Source organism: Hypanus sabinus, chromosome 9 (genome assembly GCF_030144855.1).
Source record: "Hypanus sabinus isolate sHypSab1 chromosome 9, sHypSab1.hap1, whole genome shotgun sequence".
Taxonomy (NCBI): domain Eukaryota; kingdom Metazoa; phylum Chordata; class Chondrichthyes; order Myliobatiformes; family Dasyatidae; genus Hypanus; species Hypanus sabinus.
In genome coordinates, this window is record NC_082714.1 from 1,876,411 (window position 1) to 1,890,619 (window position 14,209).

General features: G+C 44.7%; 1 protein-coding gene across 1 annotated transcript in view; it reads right to left on the reverse strand.

The window, feature by feature from the left end:
* The window catches only part of LOC132398992 (ankyrin-repeat and fibronectin type III domain-containing 1-like), a 755,630-nt gene that overhangs the window by 734,436 nt on the left and 6,985 nt on the right, over nt 1-14,209 (reverse strand). The gene's annotated exons all lie outside the window — the stretch shown is intronic.

Sequence of the window (14,209 nt, forward strand, 5' to 3'; positions counted from 1 at the left end):
AACAGGAGATCCAACACTGCCCCTTCTCTAGTTGGTACCTCTATGTATTGCTGCAAAAAACTATCCTGCACCCATTTTACAAACTCCAAACCATCCAGCCCTTTTACAGAATGGGCTTCCCAGTCTATGTGTGGAAAATTAAAATATCCCACAATCACAACCTTAAGAGTGTGATGCAAAGGCTTTATAAAGCACTGGTCAGGCCTCATGGAGTAATGTGAGCATTTTGGGCCTGTTATCAAATAAATGTTGTGCTGACATTGGAGAGGGTCCAGAGGAGGTTCATGAGAATGATCATGGGAATGAAAGAGTTAATGCATGAGGAGTATTTGATGGGTTTGACGGTTCTGGTTTAAGATGGTGCTGGTGAAGTACAGTGATAACTTGCTGGCAGTAAACACAACTATTAATTACTCCTCACACTTTTACTGATAAATGATCACTTCAATCAATAGCCTGTAACTTCCCTTTCCAAGTTGAGCTTTTAAACTGCCTGCACAACCTGGCATTTTGTGATGTGAACTAAAGTCTTGAAGGTGCAGGACCATTTTGTCTTGGCATGTAGGGGCCAAATCAAGGAGGTGTGCGTGGACCCGGATCCAAAAGCAGGGAATGAGCCAATGCCTGGTGACTGCTGGAAAAGACATGGAGCTGATCGAAGGCATCATAACCAAGACAAGGCAGAATTAGAGCAGCAGAGCCTGGGTCTGAGAATGAGGAAAAGCGATACAAAGATAGGTGGAGGGGCAGATAGTGTTGTGGATGCAGGGAGTCTCTTATGTGCTCATTGGCCTCAGCTATTTCACAGAGACCAGTGCCTATGATGGTGGTGATCTTGGAGGCAATTCATTGATAAACCATCTCCTCGGTACCTTTGGCTTGCAAACAAAGTTCCATCTCATAGAAACATAGAAAACCTACAGCACAATACAGGTCCTTTGGCCCACAATGCTGTGCTGAACATGTACTTACTTTAGAAATGACCTAGGGTTACCCATAGCCCTCTTTTTTTCTAAGCTCCATGTACCTATCCAGGTACAGCTCTACCTTCATCAATGTGTTTAGTCATATCCTCAAAGAATTCAATCAGGCTCATAAAGCACGACCTGCCCTTTACAAAGCCATGCTGACTGCTCTTAATCATATTGTGCCTCTCCAAATGTTCATAAATCCTGCCTCTCAGGATCTTCTCCATCAGCTTACCAATCAGTGAAGTAAGACTCAATGGCCTATAATTTCCTGGGCTATCCCTACTCCCTTTCTTGAATAAGGGAACAACATTTGCAACCCTCCAATCCTCTGGAACCTCTCCCGTTCCCATTGATGATGAAAAGATCTTTGTCAGAGGCTCAGCAATCTCCTCCCTCGCTTCCCACAGTAGCCTGGGGTGTATCTCATCCGGTCCTGGTGATTTTCAGATCTTCCAACACTGGGTCTGTTTGCCGCCAATCTGAAAACAGTTCTGGCCTGTGAAGTGTACAATGGCCAGACCCAGAGGCTAGTGTGCAACTGCACAGGTCAATGAAAAATCCAGGCCATGCTCTTTTCTCGTTGCCCTCAGGCAGGAGGTGTGGGAGCCTCAGGACCCTCATCAGCAGGTTCAGGAACAGCCAGAAGTCTTGGTACATATTGACACCAACAATACAGGTAGAAAAAGGGAGAAAGTCCTGAAGAGAGAGTATAAGCTGAAAAGCAGGACCTCCGGTATAATAATCTCTGGATTGTTGCCAGTGCCACATGCCAGTGAGGGTAAGAATAGGGTGACTTGGCAGATTAATGCATAGCTGAGGGAATGGTGCAGAGGATAGGGTTTCAAAGTTCAAAGTAACATTTATTATCAGAGTACATACATGTCACCACATACAACTCTGAGATTCTTTATCTGTGGGCATACTTAGCAAATCTATAGAACAGGTTCCATAACTGTAAACAGGGTCTGTAAACTGTAAAGAAACTGCAAATACAGTTAGTAAATAAATAGCAATAAATAACAAACATGAAATAACAAGATAAAGAATCTTTAAATAAATGTAGTTGTCCCTTTTTGTTCAAGAGCCTGATGGCTGAGGGGTAGAAACTGTTCTTGAGCCTGGTGGAGAGAGTCCTGAGGCTCCTGTACCTTCTACCTGATGGCAGCAGCGAATAAAGAGCATGGCATGGATGGTGACGATCTTAGATGATTGATCCTGCTTTTCCACAGCAACGTTTCATGTAAATTCCACAATCATTGAGATCTCTTCTGGGGAAGGTAAGGCGGAGGTACAACAGAACCCAAGGGGGGATCAATATCTGTGCGGGCAGGTTTGCTAGAACCATTGGGAACAGTTAAACGAATTTGATGGGGGATGGGAACCAGAGTGATAGGGCTGAGGATGGGGTAGTTGGTGTACAGTGTGTAGTGAGACTGCTGGCAAGGACAGGCTGACGACAGGCCAGTCACTGGGATGAACTGAAGTGTAATGGGGACAAATTTGAAAAGGGTGATGAAGACAGAATTGAAGGAGTTGTATTTAAATGCACACAGCAGACAAAATAAGGTAGATGATCTGTAGTACAGTTACACATTGGCATATATGATGTTGTGGGCTTCACTGAATCATGGCTGAAAGAAGAGTATAGCTGGGAGTTTAATGTCCAAGGATATGCATTGTATCAAAAGGACAGGCAAGTAGGCAGAGTGGGTGGCATTGCTCTGTTGGTAAAAAATAAAACCAACTCAATAGGAAGAGGTGACATAGGACTGGAAGAATGAGAACTTTTGTGGGTAGAGTAAAGAAACTGCAAGGGTAAAAAGACCCTAATAGGACTTGTATACAGGCCTCCCAACAGTAATGGCATGTAAAAAGAACAATGCTGTAATAATCGTGTGGGGTTTTAATATGCAGATAAATTGGGAAGATGGCAGCTCGCTGGGAAGCAGCAGCCTCTCTGGGGCCAACCAAAGCTGTTTTTTGTCTTTTTTTAATGTATTTTTTATGATCACTGTACTCTGCTAGACATTAAGAACTTCAGGTATTGCAAATCTACCCCATCAATGAGTTGCTTGTTGGTGGAGAAACTGGATTTGGTGCAAACTATGTTGCTGCCTTGCTGGCTGGTGGTGTAGTGGCATCAGCGCCGGACTTCGGAGCGAAGGCTCCCGAGTTCGAATCCAGCTGGCGCCCTTGCACGCTTTCCATCGGTGCTGGGTTGAGCGTCAAGCTATCAACTCGGCCTCATAAGAACAAGAAAGCCTGCTAAAAAAAAGCGTCATCACGACGGCGTCCCAATGACTCCACTCGGAGTTAAGGGCTTTCGTCTTCTTCTATGTTGCTGCCTGCTACGGGAAAGCATTGAAAGAGGCAGAGTTGGTACGTGAAGGTAGCGTGAGGTGTGACAGCAGGTCACTATCTTAAATGTTTCTCTTGCGATCACAAGACCCTGGTAGACATTGATGATGTAGGGTGCTGCAAGTCCACGTCCCTTGTTTATTGGAGCAACACAACAAGGGAGCTGCGTGGCCTTGGGTGTAGTGAGGACTCAACTTCAGATCACGGGCTTGCTTGTTGCTGCAGTCCACAAGAGAAGGCCTTGGAGATGGTGTAGCACTGAGTCCATGCTGTGTTGGGGACTGGCCCCTCCTGTTGGTGCTGCCTTCCAGTATTCAATTGGTGATGAACTGGATTGCATGTGTGTGTTTATCGGCCGACTGCTAGGAACTGCTTTTTCTTGCCAGTGGCACCCGTGCACCATCAACTTGTGGGACATAAGAGCCAATGATATTGCAAAAAAGATACTAGCATGGTTAGTATCTTTCCTGACTGGCAGGTGGCAAAAAGTGGAGAAAAAAGGGGGTATTTTCTGGTTGGCCACCAGTGACTAGAGGTGTGGCACGGGGGTCAGTATTTGGACTGCTTCTTTTTTCGTCCTATATCAATGATTTGAATGAAGGAGTTGATGGCTTTGTGACCAAGTTTACAGACGATACAAAAATAAGTGGAGAGGCAAGTAGAGTTGAGGACGCAGAGTGTCTGCCAAAGGTCTTAGATATATTGGGGGAATGGGCAAAGAAGTGGCAAATGGAATATAGTAGACAATAGACAATAGACAATAGGTGCAGAAGTAGACCATTCAGCCCCTCGAATCTGCACCGCCATTCTGAGATCAAGGCTGATCATTCACTATCAATACCCAGTCCCTGCCTTGTCCCCATATCCCTTGATTCCCCTATCCATCAGATATCTATCCAGCTCCTTCTTGAAAGCATCCAGAGAATTGGCCTCCACCATCTTCCGAGGTAGTGCATTCCATACCTCCACAACTCTCTGGGAGAAGAAGCTCTTCCTCAACTCTGTTTTAAATAACTGACCTCTTATTCTCAATCCATGCCCTCTGGTACTGGACTCTCCCAACATCTGGAACATATTTCCTGCCTCAATCCTATCAAATCCTTTAATTATCTTAAATGTTTCAATCAGATCCCCTCTCAATCTCCTCAATTCCAGTGTGTACAAGCCCAATCTCTCCAATCTCTCTGCGTAAGACAGCCCTGCCATCCCAGGAATCAACCTAGTGAATCTACGCTGCACTTTCTCAATTGCCAGAATGTCCTTCCTTAAACCTGGAGACCAAAACTGTAAACAATATTCCAGGTGTGTTCTCACCAGGGCCCTGTACAAATGCAAAAGGACATCCTTGCTCTTGTACTCAATTCCCCTTGTAATAAAGGCCAACATTCCATTTGCCCTCTTCACTGCCTGTTGCACTTGCTCATTCACCTTCATTGACTGGTGAACTAGGACTCCTAGGTCTCTTTGCATTTCTCCCTTACCTAACTCTACACCATTCAGACAATACTCTGCCCTCTTGTTCCTGCTTCCAAAGTGGATAACTTCACATTTATTCACATTGAATGACATCTGCCAAGTATCTGCCCACTCACCCAGCCTATCCAAGTCTCCCTGTATTCTCCTAACGTCCTCTTCGCATGTCACACTGCCACCCAGTTTAGTATCGTCAGCAAACTTGCTGATATAGTTTTCAATGCCCTCATCTAAATCGTTGACATAAATCGTAAAGAGCTGTGGTCCCAATACAGAGCCCTGTGGTACCCCACTAGTCACCTCCAGCCAGTCCGAGAAACACCCATTCACTGCTACCCTTTGCTTTCTATCTGCCAACCAGTTTTCTATCCATGTTGAAACCCTGCCCCCAATGCCAGGAGCTCTGATTTTACTCACCAATCTCCTATGTGGCACCTTATCGAATGCCTTCTGAAAATCTAGGTACACTACATCCACTGGCTTACCCTGATCTAACATCCTTGTTACACCCTCAAAAAACTCCAACAGATTAGTCAAGCATGATTTGCCCTTGGTAAATCCATGCTGGCTCAGCCTAATCCTATTTCTGCCATCAAGATGTGCCACTATTTCGTCCCTAATAATGGACTCAAGCATCTTCCCCACGACTGACGTTAGGCTAGTTCTCCGTATTCTCCTTCCCTCCCTTCTTGAAAAGTGGGATAACATTAGCCACTCTCCAATCATCAGGAACTGATCCTGAATCTAAGGAACATTGGAAAATGATTACCAATGCATCCGCAATTTCCTGAGCCACCTCTTTTAGAACCCTCGGATGCAGACCATCTGGACCCGGGGATTTATTAGCCTTCAGTCCTATCAGTCTACTCATCACAGTTTCTTTCCTAATGTCAATCTGTTTCAATTCCCCTGATATCTTATGACCTTGGCCCATCCATACATCTGGGAGATTGCTTGTGTCCCCCCTGGTGAAGACAGATCTAAAGTATGCATTAAATTCTGTTGCCATTTCCCTGTTTCCCATAACAATTTCTCCCAATTCATTCTTCAAGGGGCTAACATTGTTCTTAACTTCTTTCTCTTCACATAGCTAAAAAAGCTTTTGCTATCCCCTTTTATATTCCTGGCTAGACTGAGCTCATACCTCATTTTTTCTCTCTGTATTGCTTTTTTAGTTAAGATCTGCTGTTCCTTAAAACTTTCCCAATCATCTGTATTCCCACTCATCTTAGCCCTGTCATACTTCTTTTTCTTTAATGCTATACAATCTCTGACTTCCTTTGTCAACCACTGTGGCCCCTTCCCCCTCTTTGAATCCTTCCTTCTCATTGGAATGAACTGCTTTTGCATCTTTTGTACTATCCCCAAGAATATATGGGGATTCTTGCTGATCCACTGTCTTTCCTGCCAGGGCATCCGCCCATTTAACTTTGGCCAGCTCTTCCCTCATGGCTCCGTAGTCTCCTTTATTTAATTGCAACACTGACACCTCTGATCTGCCCTTATCCCTCTCAAATTGTAGATAAAAACTTATCATGTTATGATCACTACTTCCTAATGGCTCCTTTACTTCAAGATCACTTATCAATTCCTGTTCATTACACATCACCAAGTCCAAAATAGCCTCGTTCCTGGTTGGCTCAAGCACAAGCTGTTCCAAAAATACATCCCTTAGACACTCCACAAACTCCCTATCCTGGGGTCCAGCACCTACCTGATTCTTCCAGTTCACCTGCATGTTGAAATCTCCCATAACGACTGCATTAACTTTAGCACATGCCAATGTTAACTCCCTAATCAACTTGTACCCAATATCCACGCTACTGTTTGGGGGCCTGTACACAACACCCATTAGGGTCTTTTTACCCTTACTGTTCCTCAGCTCAATCCACACAGACTCTACTTCCCCGTTCCTAAGTCACCCCTTGCTAAGGACTGAATCTCATTCCTCGCCAACAGGGCCACCCCACCTCTTCTTCCCATATTTCTGTCTCTACAATAGCACGTATACCCTGGTACACTCAATTCCCAGGCCTGATCCCCTTGCAGCCATGTCTCCATTATCCCAACAATATCGTAGTTCCCCATTTTCATCTGAGCTTCAAGCTCATCTGTCTTATTTCTGACACTACGCGCATTCAAGTATAGAATTCTGAGCCCATTCCTCCTCTCTTTGCTTAAAGCACTGTCTACTGTACCTAACCCAGCTCCTTGAACTTCCATCAGGCTAATTGCACCCTGAATTTTGATGACCTTCTCAAGATCACCCAAACCTTCTACACATTTAACCCCATGCTCCTTCTGACCAACCCTCTGTACATGTAACTTTTCCAACACATGTTCTGTCTCACCTTTCTCCTTTACACAATTAATATTTGGGAAATGTGTATTCCCCACCTGTCCCTTATTCTTCATCATATCATCTTCTCTCGTATTCTGGATCCCTGCCCCCTGCACATCTAGTTTAAACCCCCCCGAGCAGCACTGGCAAACATTCCTGCAAGAATGTTAGTACCCCTCCAGTTCAGATGTAGATCGTCCCTTCGAAACAGATCCCAACGTCCCTGGAACAAAGTCCAATTATCCAAAAACCTGAACCTTTCCTTCCTGCACCATGCTCTCAGCCTCGTATTGATGTGCATAATCATTCTATTCTTCGCCTCACTCGCACGTGGCACAGGTAGCAATCCCGAGATTGTCACCCTGGAGGTCCTGCCTTTCAGCTTCACTCCTAACTCCCTGAACTCTCTAAGCAGGACCCCCTCACTCACCTTACCTACATCGTTGGTCCCTACATGGACCACTACATCTGGGTTCATGCCCTCGTTCTCAAGAATAGCCTGCACCCGATCTGAGATGTCCCGGACCCTGGCACCAGGGAGGCAACATACCATCCGAGACTCCCGATCTGCCCCACAAAATCTCCTATCTGCCCCCCTGACTATAGAATCCCCTAAAACTATCACTTCTCTTCCCTCCTCCCCTTCCTAGTTGAGGGTTCAACCTCTGTGCCAGAGGCAGGACCACTACAACTCATTCCTGGTAGGTCATCCCCATCAACAGTATCCAGTACGGTATACTTATTGTTAATGGGAATGGCCGCAGGGGTGCTCTGCTCTCTCTGCCTGCTCCCCCTGCCTCTCTGGACCGTCACCCATCTGTCTACTTCTTGGATTTTCGGTGTGACTACCTCCTGATAACTCCTATCTATGTCTGCCTCTGCCTCCCGAATGATCCGTAGTTCATCCAGCTCCTTATGGTCAGTGTAGGGAAGTGTATGGCCATGCACTTTAGTACAAGGGATAAAGAACTATTTTCTAATTGGGGAAATGGGGAAAAGTTTAAAAAATCAGAGGTGCATAGGAGTCCTTGTACAGGATTCCCTAAAGGTTAATTTGCAGGTTGAGTCAGTGGTGAAGAATGCAAATGTGATGTTGGCATTCATTTCGAGAGGACTAAAACATAGAAGCAAGGATATAATGTTGAAGCTTTATAAAGCACTGGTCAGACCACACTTGGAGTATTGTGAGCATTTTTGGTCCCATTATCTAAGAAAAGATGTGCTGACATTGGAGACGGTCCAGAGAAAGTTCATGAGATTCATCCCAGGAATGAAAGGGTTAACACATGAGGAGTGTTTGATGACTCTGGGCCTGTACTCGCTGGAGTTTAGAACAATAAAGGGAAGATCTATCAAAACCTATTGAGTATTGAAAGGCCTAGGTAGAGTGGACGTGGAGGGGGTGTTTTTTTTATAGTGGGGGAGTCTAGGACCAGCGGGCACAGCCTCAGAACAGAGGAATGTACATTTGGAACAAAGTTGAGGAGAAAAAATCTTTAGCTTGAGGATGGTGAATCTGGAATTCATTGTCACAGACAGTTGTGAAGGCCATTTCATTGTGTATATTTAAGCATAGTCAGCTTAGCTCTTGGTTAGTCAAAAGTTACAGGGAGAAGGCAGAAGAATGGGTTTTAGGGGGAATAATAAATCAGCCATGATACAATTGTAGAACAAACCCAGTGAGCTGAATGACATAATTTTGCTCCCATATCTTATGGTCTTATAAGAACAGTTATTGGCCCTTAACCATCAGGCTCTAGAATCAGATGGGATAACTCACTTTCAAGGACTCTTTTTTTCAATATTTATTGCTTGATTTTTATTATTACTTTGTTTCTTTGTATTTGCTGTGTATGCCTGCAAGAAATTGAATTCAGGGTAGTATCTGGTGACATATGTGTACTTTGATCATAAATTTACTTTGAACTTTGAGCATTTGAACTCTAGCTGTGACCAAGGGTTTTCACACACACTCAACATTCAGACCAAACCAATACAAGATAGTGCTTCAGCACAGATTTGCACAGTGAGGCGTCTTCCACATGAGCTGCTGCTTGTAGCATCATAGAACATAGAATATACAATAGTACAGCACATTACAGGCCCTTCGGCCCACAATGTTGTGCCAACCCACAAACCCTGCCTCCCATATAACCCCCCACACCTTAAATTCCTCCATATACCTGTCTAGTAGTCTCTTAAACTTCACTAGTGTATCTGCCTCCACCACTGGCTCAGGCAGTGCATTCCACGCACCAATCACTCTCTGAGTGAAAAACCTTCCTCTAATATCCCCCTTGAACTTCCCTCCCCTTACCTTAAAGCCATGTCCTCTTGTACTGAGCAGTGGTGCCCTGGGGAAGAGGCACTGGCTGTTCACTCTCTATTCCTCTTAATATCTTGTACACCTCTATCATGTCTCCTCTCATCCTCCATCTCTCCAAAGAGTAAAGCCCTAGCTCCCTTAATCTCTGATCATAATCCATACTCTCTAAACCAGGCAGCATCCTGGTAAATCTCCTCTGTACCTTTTCCAATGCTTCCACATCCTTCCTATAGTGAGGCGACCAGAACTGGACACAGTACTCTAAGTGTGGCCTAACTAGAGTTTTATAGAGCTGCATCATTACATCGCGTCTCTTAAACTCTATCCCTCAACTTATGAAAGCTAACACCCCATAAGCTTTCTTAACTACCCTATCTACCTGTGAGGCAACTTTCAGGGATCTGTGGACATGTATCCCCAGATCCCTCTGCTCCTCCACACTACCAAGTATCCTGCCATTTACTTTATACTCTGCCTTGGAGTTTGTCCTTCCAAAGTGTACCACCTCACACTTCTCCGGGTTGAACTCAATCTGCCACTTCTCAGCCCACTTCTGCATCCTATCAATGTCTCTCTGCAATCTTTGACAATCCTCTACACTATCTACAACACCACCAACCTTTGTGTCATCTGCAAACTTGCCAACCCACCCTTCTACCCCCACATCCAGGTCGTTAATAAAAATCACAAAAAGTAGAGGTCCCAGAACAGATCCTTGTGGGACACCACTAGTCACAACCCTCCAATCTGAATGTACTCCCTCCACCATGACCCTCTGCCTTCTGCAGGCAAGCCAATTCTGAATCCACCTGGCCAAACTTCCCTGGATCCCATGTCTTCTGACTTTCTGAATAAGCCTACCATGTGGAACCTTGTCAAATGCCTTACTAAAATCCATGTAGATCACATCCACTGCACTACCCTCATCTATATGCCTGATCACCTCCTCAAAGAACACTATCAGGCTTGTTAGGCATGATCTGCCCTTCACAAAGCCATGCTGACTGTCCCTGATCAGACCATGATTCTCTAAATGCCTATAGATTCTATCTCTAAGAATCTTTTCCAACAGCTTTCCCACCGCAGATGTAAGGCTCACTGGTCTATAATTACCCAGACTATCCCTACTACCTTTTTTTGAACAAGGGGACAACATTCGCCTCCCTCCAATCCTCCGGTACCATTCCCGTGGAAAACGAGGACATAAGGATCCTAGCCAGAGGTTCAGCAATCTCTTCCCTCGCCTCGTGGAGCAGCCTGGGGAATATTCCATCAGGCCTTGGGGACTTATCCGTCCTAATGTATTTTAACAACTCCAACACCTCCTCTCCCTTAATATCAACATGCTCCAGAACATCAACCTCCCTCATATTGTCCTCACCGTCATCAAGTTCCCTCTCAGTGGTGAATACCGAAGAGAAGTATTCATTGAGGACCTCGCTCACTTCCACAGCCTCCAGGCACATCAACCCACTTTTATCTCTAATCGGTCCTATCTTCACTCCTGTCTTCCTTTTGTTCTTCACATAATTGAAAAATGCCTTGGGGTTTTCCTTTACCCTACTCGGCAAGGCCTTCTCATACCCCCTTCTTGCTCTTCTCAGCCCCTCCTTAAGCTCCTTTCTTACTACCCTATATTCCTCAATAGACCCATCTGATCCTTGCTTCCTAAACCTCACGTATGCTACCTTCTTCCACCTGACTAGATTTTCCACTTCACTTGTCACCCATGGTTCCTTCACCCTACCATTCTTTATCTTCCTCACCGGGAAAAATTTATCCCTAACATCCTGCAAGAGATCCTTAAACATCGACCACATGTCCATAGTACATTTCCCAGCAAAAACATCATCCCAATTCACACCCACAAGTTCTAGCCTCATAGCCTCATAATTTGCCCTTCCCCAATTAAAAATTTTCCTAAACTCTCTGATTCTATCCTTTTCCGTGATAATGCTAAAGGCCAGGGAGTGCGGATCACTGTCCCCCAGATGCTCACCCACTGACAGATCTGTGACCTGACCTGGTTCATTACCTAATACTAGATCTAGTATGGCATTCCCCCTGGTCAGCCTGTCAACATACTGTGACAGGAATCCATCCTGGACACAGTTAATAAACTCTGCCCCATCTAAACCATTGGAACTAATCAGGTGTCAATCAATATTAGGGAAGTTAAAGTCACCCATGATAACAACCCTGTTATTTTTGCACCTTTCCAAAATCTTCCTCCCAATCTGCTCCTCGCTATCTCTGCTGCTACCAGGGTGCCTATAGAATACCCCCAGTAGAGTAACTGCTCCCTTCCTGTTCCTGACTTCCACCCATACTGACTCAAAAGAGGATCCTGCTACATTACCCACCCTTTCTGTAGCTGTAATAGTATCCCTGACCAGTAATGCCATCCCTCCTCCCCTTTTTCCCTCCTCTCTATCCCTTTTAAAGCACTGAAATTCAGGAATATTGAGAATCCATTCCTGCCCTGGTGCCAGCCAAGTCTCTGTAATAGCCACTACATCATAATTCCATGTATGTATCCAAGCTCTCAGTTCATTACTTTTGTTCCTGATGCTTCTTGCATTGAAGTACACACACTTTATCCCTTCTATCTTACTACCTCTATACCCTTTATTCTGCTGCCTTTTCCTCAAAGCCTCTCTATATGTTAGATCTGGCTTTACTCCATGCACTTCTTTCACTGCTCTATCGCTCCAGGTCCCATCCCCCTTGCAAATTAGTTTAAGCCCTCCTGAACCATGCTAGCAAACCTACCTGCAAGGATATTGCTCCCCTCGAGTTCAGGTGCAACCCATCCGATCTGTACAGGTCCCACCTTCCCCAGAAGAGATCCCAATGGTCCAAAAATCTAAAGCCCTGCCCCTTGCACCAACTCCTCAGCCACACATTCAACTGCCATCTCCTCCAATTCTTACCATCACTATCACGTAGTACTGGCAGCAATCCTGAGAATGCTACCCATGTCTGAACACTACTGTAGTCTTGGTCCAGAAGATGGACAACAGACACAGTGACTGATGGAAAGTGTGGACCACAAGATAAAGGTTGAGCGAGCTAGGGATTTTGTTGTTGGAGAGAAGGACAATGAGAGGTGAGTTGTTAGAGGAGTACAAGATGATAGGAGGCATAGACTGAGTGGATAACCAGAGATATCCAGAGACTTTTTCCCAGGGTGGAAATGGCTAACAGCAGGGGGCATCATTTTAAGGTGATTGGAGGAAAGTATAGGTGAGATTTCAGAAGTAGTGTTTTTAGACAGATTGTGGTGGGGGTGTAGAACATCCTGCCAGGGGTGGTGGTAGAGGCAGATTCATTCGGGACATTTAAGGGAATCTTAGATAGGCACATGGATTTTAGAAAACTGGAGGGTTCCAGGCTGTGTAGAAGGAAAGGGTTAGATTTTTCAGAGTAAATTTATAAAGTCCAGTGCTTCATTGTGGGCTGAAGGGCCTATACTGTGCCATAATGTTCTATGTCCTACATTTTATATTCTATGTTCTATGTTGATCTGAACCATGAAGACACACAATATGATAGCAGCTTCTAACGCAAACAATCTATTTACTGTGTTTCCATCGTGCCAGTGATGAACTGGTGGCTGTTCCACCACTCACCTCATTCAAACAAGGATCTTTGCATTGCCTACAAGAGAAAATCTGCAGATGCTGGAACTCCAAGCAATGCACACAAAATGCTGGAGGAGCTCAGCATCTATGGAAAAGAGTACAATCGATATTTTGCACAGAGCCCTTTGTGTGTGTTTCTCTGTATTTCCTGATCACTATGGGTTCCTGCTGCTCCTGCTCGGCTGAGCAAAGAGAGGTGTGCTTTCCTTGTTTGTCACTGACTAACCCACTCAGTACCAGTGACCCATCACTGCTGTAAGGAGTTAGTGCATTTCCCTGTGACTGCGTGGATTTTCTCCGGGTGCTCTGGTTTCCTCCCATCGTCCAAAGATGTACCGGGTGGTATGTTAATTCATCATTGTAAGTTGTCCCGTGATCAGGCTAGGATTAAATTGGGGGGGGGGGGGGAGGTTAATGGTCAGCACGGCTCAAATGGCCAGAAAGACCCCTTCCGCACTGTCTATCAATCAATCAATCAATTTGTTAGCTCAAAGGGTGAAATGTATTGTTAATTGAGGAATCCTAAGTGGTCCTATTGCATAAGGCAGGGACGACAATCAATAAAATTGAAGGAAAATTAACACAACAGAACGTTCAAACAAATGAAATCATCTTAATAGTCCTCTCAAGCAGGAACCACAACTAAATAAGTTACTATAATTGATTGAACACATCTAAAAATAAATTCCCTCCATTTCCTTTAATACTTCACTCAATAAACACTTCTGAAAATATTTATCTTTATATTTTAGCAAACTTTGATTTAGTCTTGTGAATTTTACTTCTTCCACCTTCTTAAATATTTGGAAGCAGTTCCTGTCCTTTCCTTTCCTGTTGTTTTTAAACTTACCGCTTGAACCATGAAATTATGGAGTTTTACATCAGATGAAATCCTTAAATTCGGAGTTGTTTGGTTGCTACCTGCAGCAAACTCCAGATTCACATTCCCAGCAGAAACATTCCTCACGCCAAAGACCAACACTTATCATGTTCGCCATTCACTCTTCAGAGCTCCTGTTCTCTCGAGCACCAGGAAATTACTCAGCTGCCGCTTTCTGTTGTTGCAACAAGATCTGGCAAAGTGAATATCTGGTGT